Source organism: Oncorhynchus kisutch, linkage group LG26 (assembly GCF_002021735.2).
Source record: "Oncorhynchus kisutch isolate 150728-3 linkage group LG26, Okis_V2, whole genome shotgun sequence".
Taxonomy (NCBI): Eukaryota; Metazoa; Chordata; class Actinopteri; order Salmoniformes; family Salmonidae; genus Oncorhynchus; species Oncorhynchus kisutch.
This window is the reverse complement of record NC_034199.2, coordinates 18,232,320-18,242,748: the sequence shown is the minus strand read 5'-3', so window position 1 is coordinate 18,242,748 and position 10,429 is coordinate 18,232,320. Positions and strand designations below refer to the sequence as shown.

General features: G+C 42.2%; 1 protein-coding gene across 2 annotated transcripts in view; it reads left to right on the top strand.

Moving 5' to 3' along the window:
• The first annotated feature begins 5,851 nt into the window (after positions 1 to 5,851).
• LOC109870970 (anion exchange protein 3) overlaps positions 5,852 to 10,429 on the top strand; it is a 104,328-nt gene continuing 99,750 nt past the window's right edge. The window contains exon 1 of one of the 2 annotated variants that reach the window (XM_031805505.1): positions 5,852 to 5,986. The gene's annotated coding sequence lies outside the window, so the exon portion shown is untranslated. The remainder of the gene's footprint in view (positions 5,987 to 10,429) is intronic. The other variant, XM_031805506.1, reaches the window with a different exon arrangement.

Genomic DNA, 10,429 nt, shown 5'->3' with positions numbered 1-10,429 from the left:
AGCAGTTATCTCCTGTGGGATCTAGGTCTGTAATCACTGGAGAAACAGCCTTGCCCCTAGGGCACAACCACAGTGCCTAGGTCCCTATCTGGAAGACTGGGAGACAATGGATAGTTACAGCCCTCGGGACTACTGAGGAATACATTGTTTACACTCCTGAAAAATGAAACTCAGACTTGATTCAGTTGTGTATACGTTTGACATTGGTTAAGGTGTGCATTGAGGCATTTCAGGCTGAGGAACATTTTCAAATAATAGCCAAGCCATCCATTTTTTTTAATGCATAGCCTATCGACAGCATGCATTATGTGTTTAATGTTCGAACTATTAAGGCTAATCTCAACTTGATATTCTTACTGTATCTTCCATGTAAGGCACTTGATGAATATCAATAGGATTCTTCCAGGGCTAGTCCCCAATCCCCACCCCTGCATTGTCTGACACTGCTAGGAACTTTTAACTCAAACACAGCTCACGTCATAGCTTCACTTAGTTGGCGTCGTGGCAAGACGGGGATGAAGTGTCAACGTTTATTCAGAAGTTTTGTGGATTCATGTTTAAAACCACATTCGTAGGGGAAGGGCACTCAGCAATAAAGTTCGTAATAGGAGACCTCCCTTCTGTTTTCTTTTCGACAGGGAAACGAGAATAAAGTTCAACATGAACATCTCGCTTGTAAAAAAAAGAATTCATTTACACACTTGCCCTGGGTTGTGTCCAGAAGGGAGAAAACAGTTTTAAATCTGAACTCATCCAATAGTAAAATAACTTTTAGTTTTCTGTTCATAAGCGTTTTGTGATGGTGTATTTTATGGTGTGCCCTACTAAACACAACCCTGGTAGACTATTCTCCTAGCCTGCTCCTCCATCTGGGCTCTGTTTGTAGCAGTGGCACACAGCAACTTCAGATAATCTGTCTTCCAGATTTCCACCCATCACAATTATGTTTTTTTCCCTCCTGTTTATAAGTAGGCCGTCATCATGCCGTCATCCAGGCGTTGACATTCCAGGATGCCGGATCACAATTTGCCGTCGGCAAATGGAAGAACATCAATCAACAGCTCATTGATAATGAGGGAAATGCACTCCCTTCATCATCTAATGTTGGCATGACACTTTTCAAACAACCCCGTCTTGTTTGCTTTTGCCTAGTTGTGGTTGTTCATTTCACATTAGTTCAGTATTGAAATAATGTTGTTAAGTGTTACTTTCAGTGACTAGTTAACCATGTTATAGAATGTTGGAAATGATGAGGAATTGCCTCTGAATTCTGAAATGATTGAACTACTTTTTATATCTAGTATCAGTACCCCACCTAGTGAGCAAAGTGTGTATTGCTAACTCTGAAAGACAGCTTGCCCTGCCCTATATACCCTTTAAATTCCATCTCTTTGTACAATCTCTCCAGTGATAGTTATGTTGCTCTAGCACTTGTTGGTGCCCTGTGATTTATGCGACATGATGGTAGTATGCCTATATCCCTGAGCTGACAAGGTAAAAATCTGTTGTTCTGCCCCTGAACAAGGCAGTTAACCCACTGTTCCTAGGCGGTCATTGAAAATTTGAATTTGTTCTTAATTGTCTTGCCTAGTTAAATAAAGGTAAAATATATACAGTATATCACAAAGTGAGTACACCCCTCACATTTTTGTAAATATTTGAGTATATATTTTCATGTGACAACACTGAAGAAATGACACTTTGCTACAATGTAAAGTAGTGAGTGTACAGCTTGGTTAACAGTGTAAATTTGCTGTTCCCTCAAAATAACTCAACTCAAAGTGAGTACACCCTAAGTGAAAATGTCCAAATTGGGCCCAATTAGCCATTTTCCCTCCCCAATGTCATGTGACTCGTTAGTGTTACAAGGTCTCAGGTGTGAATGGGGAGCAGGTGTGTTAAATTTGGTGTCGTCGCTCTCACACTCCCGCATACTGACTGGTCACTGGAAGTTCAACATGGCACCTCATGGCAAAGAACTCTCTGAGGATCTGAAAAAAAGAATTGTTGCTCTACATAAAGATGGCCTGGGCTATAAGAAGATTGCCAAGACCCTGAAACTGAGCTGCAGCACGGTGGCCAAGACCATACAACGGTTTAACTGGACAGGTTCCACTCAGAACAGGCCTCGCCATGGTCGACAAAAGAAGTTGAGTGCACGTGCTCAGCGTCATATCCAGGGGTTGTCTTTGGGAAATAGACGTATGAGTGCTGCGAGCATTGCTGCAGAGGTTGAAGGGGTGGGGGGTCAGCCTGTCAGTGCTCAGACCATACGCCGTACACTGCATCAAATTGGTCTGCATGGCTGTCGTCCCAGAAGAAAGCCTCTTCTAAAGATGATGCACAAGAAAGCCCGGAAACAGTTTGCTGAAGACAAGCAGACTAAGGACATGGATTACTGGAACCATGTCCTGTGGTCTGATGAGACCAAGATAAACTTATTTGGTTCAGATGGTGTCAAGCGTGTGTGGCGGCAACCAGAGAAGTGTGTCTTGCCTACAGTCAAACATGGTGGTGGGAGTTTCATGGTCGGGGGCTGCATGAGTGCTGCCGGCACTGGGGAGCTACAGTTCATTGAGGGAACCATGAATTCCAACATGTACTGTGACAACCTGAAGCAGAGCATGATCCCCCTCCCTTCGGAGACTAGGCCGCAGGGCAGTATTCCAACATGATAACGACCCCAAACACACCTCCAAGATGACCACTGCCTTAATAAAGAAGCTGAGGGTAAAGGTGATGGACTGGCCAAGCATGTCTCCAGACCTAAACCCTATTGAGCATCTGTGGGGCATCCTCAAACGGAAGGTGGAGGAGTGCAAGGTCTCTAACATCCACCAGCTCCGTGATATCGTCATGGAGGAGTGGAAGAGGACTCCAGTGGCAACCTGTGAATCTCTGGTGAACTCCATGCCCAAGAGGGTTAAGGCAGTGCTGGAAAATGATGGTGGCCACACAAAATATTGACACTTTGGGCCAAATTTTGACATTTTCACTTAGGGGTGTACTCACTTTTGTTGCCAGCGGTTCAGACATGAATGGCTGTGTGTTGAGTTATTTTGAGGGGACAGCAAATTTACACTATTATACAAGCTGTACACTCACTACTTTACATTGTAGCAAAGTGTCATTTCTTCAGTGTTGTCACATGAAAAGATATACTCATATTTACAAAAATGTGAGGGGTGTACTCACTTTTGTGATATACTGTATACATTAAAAAAAAATTCAAGGTCCACATAAGGTATGTGGACACCCCTTCAAATTAGTGGATCCGTCTTTCAGCCACACTTGTTGCTGACAGGTGTATAAAATAAGGCCGCCATGCAATCTCCATAGACAAGCATTAGCAGTGGAAACGCGTTCTTTGGAGTGATGAATCACTCTTCACCATCTGGCAGTCCGACGTTTGAATCTAGGTTTGGCGTATGCCAGGAGAACGCTACCTGCCCCAATGCATAGTGCCAACTCTAAAGTTTGGTAATAATAATGGTCTGGGGCTGTTTTTCATGGTTTGGGCTACGCTCCTTAGTTCCAGTGGAGGGAAATCTTAATGCTACAGCAAGCAATGACTTTCTAGATGATTCTGTGCTTCCAACTTTGTTGCAACAGTTTTGAGAAGGCCCTTTCCTGTTTCAGCATGACAGTGCCCCCATGCACAAAGCGAGGTGATTTTGGAATGTGATGTTTGACGAGCAGGTGTCCACATACTTCTGGTCATGTAGTGAATTTCTTGTTAGTAAATTGTGTAGACAAAATGTAATTATTTTGTATATGCCTCATGTGGCCTGTATTTATTTCCTTGGAAAGTATCACAGAGTGCAGAATTGATCATGGATGCTTGAGTGTGGGCATCTGAAGAAAGTGATGTATCTTAAAATGATATTTAGAAACGTTATATGCCATACATTGGAATTTGAACCCAATCAAATTGACAGAGTAACTTCAACGAGTTATTTGTGAAAACGGATTATAAGCGTAAAATCTAATTTTCGATATTTTGGTGTAACCAGCTTTGGTCCTACATAAAGAGTTTAAACCAGGGTCTATCAACATTACACTTCTTGAAGAAGCCTATTCTACTCTTCTCACAGAGTTCAAACCAGGGTCTATTCACATGTCACTTCTCGGGGAGGCCTGCGGGGTGATAATGAGTTGTGAAATCTACAATACATTTGTGAAAACAGCTCAAATGTGTGAAAACATATTGTTCAGTGGAGAGTTTTTCTTATTAAATCTTGTCCTGTGGGCTGCTCTGCCTCGAGGGCACAGAACAAAGGGTTTGAATCGCACCCAAAACCCTACATTTTAACCATTAACTAATCTCTCATGGACAGATTCTGCACATAAATAGAATAATCTCTCGTGACAGGATGGAATACGTACACTCTTATAAAAAAGGTGCTATCTAGAACTTAAAAGGGTTCTTCGGCTGTTTTGGTTCCAGGTTAAACCCTTTTGAGTTCCATGTAGAACCGTTTACACAGAGGGTTCTACATGGAGCCCAAAAGAGTTCTACCTGGAACCAAAAATGTTCTCCTATGGAGACAGCCGAAGAACCCTTTTGGAACCCATTTATCTTAGAGGGTAGGATAACGAGCAGCAGTAGGTCCGGTGTTTGGGTTTACATCACTAAGATCGGGGGCTTTGACAGAGTATCCTTTTGCGAGGGTGGAGACTTCACCAACCAAAACTAAATTACGCAACATTTGAGTTCTGAGTCAACTGAGATTAACCATTTACATCAGAGGAGGCTGTTGGGAGGAACTATAAGAAGATAGGCTCACTGTAATGGCTGAAATGGAGTACATGGAGTCAAACACATCAAGCATATGGAAACCACATGTTTGACTCCGTTCCAATAACTCCATTACAGCCATCACAATGAGCCTGTCCTCCTGTAGCTCCTCCCACCAACCTCCTCTGATTCACATCTTGCCTGGATGTAAGATATTAGGTTCTCAAATCAAAGCAGATAACCTCTAGGTTACCTGCTGTCCTGAAGGGTAAGTGTGTTCGGCCAGTAACCAAATGGTTGCTGGTTCGAGTCCCAGGGCTAACTAAGTGGAAAATCTGTTGATGTGCCCTTGAAAAAGTGCCCACATCAACTTCAACCGTATTGCTCTGGCTAAGCATGTCTGCTCCATGATTAAGATGCAATAAAGAAAACTCCTATATGTTTCCTACATCCCAGTTGTTACATAACAGACCTTAAACTGATGACTAAACACTTAACTTCTTGAGAAAGTATCACCAATGTGCTATTGAACATTTGTCTAATCGAAAGAAGGCATGTACAGTAAATCTAATATAAATGTGCAGCATTGTGGGCTACAGTCAATCTCTACAAGGCTACAACAGTAGGCTATTCTGTGGTGGATGCTCATCTGGGTTAGCACGACGACACACTAAATTCGTTCACTATATACTTCATCCTGAGACTGCCATCATTGAAGTCATATGTGGTGATGGGCATTGTACAAAACTAGGTCGTCAGCGATTGGATCGTCTCTAACCAATCTGAGTATCAAAGCCAATGACGAATTTTCAAACTGGTGTTCTGGCTCAACACATCAGTTTTTGGACCAGTCAAAGGACCCCGAATATTTTTGCATTAGGGGAAGGGTCAAGGGAGGTACTCAGATCCAGACGCATTGGTTGTCGCTTAAATTAGGGTTAAAGGTTAATAATAATTATACATTTGTGGCTGTGGGAACTAGTGAAGATCAGACTCAGAGACTCATTGCAAAGAAATAACTAAAACCCGTGGGCGTGGCGTAGCGTTTAGCTGGAGCAAGGAGTCTGTGTAGCCAGGCAACATCTGGATGCTTGAGTGAGGTTGCTTCACTGCATCACGTGGTTGAAGCATCACGAAGCTGGCTGTATCGCAGCGCGTTTCCACTATGAAGCATCATCGCGACTGCTGCGCAATTTGACTGCAAGCCTTTGCTACCAATTCCACCTAGGCAGCTCTCCAAACGCACAGGTAAGAGTTCAATCCAGATAGGAAAAAGGTTCTGACCAATAATATCATACAATGATGCAATGTTATTCGGAAAGCACAATAAAGAGCTCTAGCCGTTTTAGCCTCTGGAGTCTTCTCTTTCAAGCTGCCATTAACCACATTATCCAGTCAACAAAGTAGCCTATTTGCGTTTAATATAAAGCAGAGACAAAGGACTTGATAACATGCAGCGTTCAAATGCAACCTTGCAAATGCACATCAAAGGGTCCATGCAGGTTATCCATATAGGACGCGTGGTAGCGCTGTGTATCGCAAGATGCTCACGATATTGATGTAGCTGATATTATGAGTTGCTGCGGAGGCGGCGTAGCGCTGAATTTAATGGCTTTATTTGTGTCAATAGTTTTCAATTGTGCTTAGCCTATTTAGGCCACTGAGTCAATATGTAGACAATATGATTTTCGTTCGCATAGAACAAAGGACTGAATTGTTGGATGAAAGCGGATCCTATCAGCTTTATTATTGGGCGAATTCACAAATGACTTGAAAGTAGGTTAGGGTAGTAGTGTTTTACTTGCAGTGATGGTGTAAACGTGTACGGCGATATTTCAGTCAATACAAAATGCATAAATTATTCCCCCAATGCCCTAACTATTCATTCAATGCACCCTTCACTCTTCTATTTTGTCTCATTGCAATCCATGAAATTGATGTTAGGATTGTCTACCTGGACTCAGGGGTAGACGTAACACAGTGAATGTTAATGTATCTCTCTCCATTTAGTGTAATATATTACGTTTCGTATTCTAAAAAAATGCGTGGATGTCCATCATCCATTTCGCATGTTACGAATTACAATTCATATGATATGGTAACGAAATGCTATTTGTACAATACGTTACGAATTTGAAATAGGTATGACATGATGTTACAAATTCCAATTTGTTGTGGCTAACAATAGATATTGACTAGGTGGCTAACGTTAGCTAGGTGGCTAGGGGTTAAGGTTAGCTTAAAAGGTTTAAGGTTATGGTTAGAGGAAGGGTTAACTAACATGCTATGTTGTAAAGTAGCTAAACAGCTAGCACATTTGGTTCCTTGGAAGTTGTGGGAATGTACTCTACCATTCAAAAATGTGGGGTCACTTAGAAATGTCCTTGTTTTCCATGAAAATATACACAAAATGAATTGGAAATATAGGCAAGACGTTGACAAGGTTATAAATAATGATTTTTTTATTTAAATAATAATTGTGTCCTTCAAACTTGCTTTCATCAAAGAATCCTCCATTTGCAGCAATTACAGCCTTGCAGACCTTTGGCATCCTAGTTGTCAATTTGTTGAGGGTAATCTGAAGAGATTTCACCCCATGCTTCCTGAAGCACCTCCCACAAATTGGATTGGCTTGATGTGCACTTCTTACGTACCATACGGTCAAGCTGCCCCCACAACAGCTCAATAGGGTTGAGATCCGGTGACTGTGCTGGCCACTCCATTAGACAGAATACCAACTGACTGCTTCTTCCCTAAATAGTTATTGTATAGTTTGGAGTGGTGTTTTGGATCATTGTCCTGTTGTAGGAGGAAATTGGTTCCAATTAAGCGCCGTCCACAGGGTATGGCATGGCGTTGCAAAATGCAGTGATAGCCTTCCTTCTTCAAGATCCCTTTTACCCTGTACAAATCTCCCACTTTACCACCACCAAGCACCCCCAGACCATCACATTGCCTTCACCATGCTTGACAGATGGTATCAGGCACTCCTCCAGCATCTTTTCATTTTTTCTGCGTCTCACGAATGTTCTATGTTATCCGAAAACCTCAAACTTAGATTTGTCTGTCCATAACACTTTTTTCCAATCTTCCTCTGTCCAATGTCTGTGTTCTTTTGCCCATCTTAATCTTTTATTTTTATTGGCCAGTCTGAGATATGGCAGTTTCTTTGCAACTCTGCCTAAAATGCCAGTATCCCGGAGTCGCCTCTTCACTGTTGAAGTTGAGACTGGTGTTTTGTAAGGTACTATTTAATGAAGCTGCCAGTTGAGGACTTGTGTGGTCATCTGTTTCTCAAACTAGACACTCTAATGTACTTGTCCTCTTGCTCAGTTGTGCACCGGGGCCTCCCACTCCTTTTAAAAATTTTGATTAGGGCCAGTTTGCGCTGTTCTGAAAAGGGAGTAGTACACAGTGTTGTACAAGATCTTCAGTTTCTCACATGGAAAAGCCTTAATTTCTCAGAACAAGAATAGACTGACACGTTTCAGAAGAAAGTTATTTGTTTCTGGCCATTTTGAGCCTGTAATCGAACCCACAAATGCTTATGCTCCAGATACTCAACTAGTCTAAAGAAGGCCAGTTTTATTTCTTCTTTAATCAGAACAGTTTTCAGCTGTGCTAACATCATTGCAAAGGGTTTTTCTAACACAACGTGCCATTGGAACACAGGAGTGATGGTTGCTGATAATGGGCCTCTGTACGCCTATGTAGATATTCCATTACAATTAAGCCGTTTCCAGCTACAATAGCCATTTACAAACATTAACAATGTCGACACTGTATTTCTGATCAATTTGATGTTATTTTAATGGACAAAAAAATGCTTTTCTTTCAAAAACAAGGATATTTCTAAGTGACCCCAAACTTTTGAATGGTAGTGTACGTTGTTGGTTTCCCATTGGTACTGGGAAGGAAGCCATACGTTTTCTGACCGGTAAAGCTGAACACTTTTTTGTTTTTACTTTCTGAAAACAGAAGTGAAAGTTTTGTTAATGTTCTAAAAACATGACTTTAAATAGGACCATGAGGAAACCTGTAGAAAACATTATGCTGAAGTACTGAAATTCACACCTAAGAAACACATTCTCAGAATGTTATGTGCTAGCTGGGTATCCTGCACCATTCCTAGAACTTGTGGGAAGGTTGTACAGTGCATTCGGAATCCCCCCCCCCCCCCCCCCCACATTGTTACATTACAGCGTTATTCTAAAATTGATTAAATTGTTTTTTTCCCCCCTCATCAATCTATGCACAATACCCCATAATGACAAAGGGAAAACAGGTTTTTAGAAATGTTAGCAAATGTATAAAAAAACAGAAATACCTTATTTACATAAGCATTCAGACCTTTTGCTATGAGAATCGAAATTGAGCTCAGGTGCATCCAGTTTCCATTGATCATCCTTGAGATGTTTCTACAACTTGATTGGAGTCCACTTTTGGTAAATTAAATTGATTGGACATGATTTGGAAAGGCACACACCTGTCTATATAAGGTCCCACAGTTGACAGTGCATGTCAGAGCAAAAACCAAGCCATGAGGTCGAAGGAATTGTCCATAGAGCACCGAGACAGCATTTTGTCGAGGCAGAGATCTGGGGAAGGGTACCAAAACATTTCTGCAGCATTGAAGGTCCCCAAAAACACAGTGGCCACCATCATTGGAAAAAGTTTGAACATCCAAGACTCTTCCTAGAGCTGGCCGCCCAGCCAAACTGAGCAATCAGGGGAGAGGAGCATTGGTCAGGGAGGTGACCGAGAACCTGATGGTCATTCTGACAGAGCTCCAGAGTTCCTCTGTGGAGATGTGAGAACCTTCCAGAAGGACAACCATCTCTGCAGCACTCCACCAATCAGGCCTTTATGGTAGAGTGGCCAGACAGAAGCCACTCCTCAGTAAAAGGCACATGATAGCATGTAGTTTGCCAAAAGGCACCCAAAGGACTCTCAGACCATGAGAAAAAGTTTATCTGGTCTGAAGAAACCAAGATTGAACTATTGAGCCTGAATGCTAAGCATCACTTCTGGAGGAAACCTGGCACCATCCCTACGGTGTAGCATGGTGGTTGCAACATCATGCTGTGGGGATGTTTTTCAGTAGCAGGAACTTGGAGACTAGTCAGGTTCGAGGGAAAGATGAACAAAGCAAAGTACAGAGAGATCCTTGATGAAAACCTGCTCTAGAGCGCTCAGGACTTCAGACTGGGACGAAGGTTCACCTTCCAACAGGACAATGACCCTAAGCACACAGCCAAGACAACGCAGGAGTGGCTTCGGGACAAGTCTCTAAATGTCCTTGAGTGGACCAGCCAGAGCCTGGACTTGAACCTGGTCGAACATCTCTGGAGAGACCTGAAGTAGCTGTGCAGCGAAGCTCCCAATCCAACCTGACAGTGCTTGAGAGGATCTGCAGAGAAGAATGGGAAAACTCCCCAAATATAGGTGTTCCAAACTTGTAGCATCATACCCAAGAAAACACAAGGCTGTTATCGCTGCCACAGGTGCTTCAACAAAGTACTGAGTAAAGGGTCTGTATTCTTACGTAAATGTGATGTCAGTTTTTTAAAATATATATATTGCAAAAAATATATAAAAACCTGTTTTTGGTTTGTCATTATAGGGTGTTGTGTGTAGATTGATGAGGAGCAATTTTATTTCAATCGTTTTAGAATTAGGCTGAAACACGTT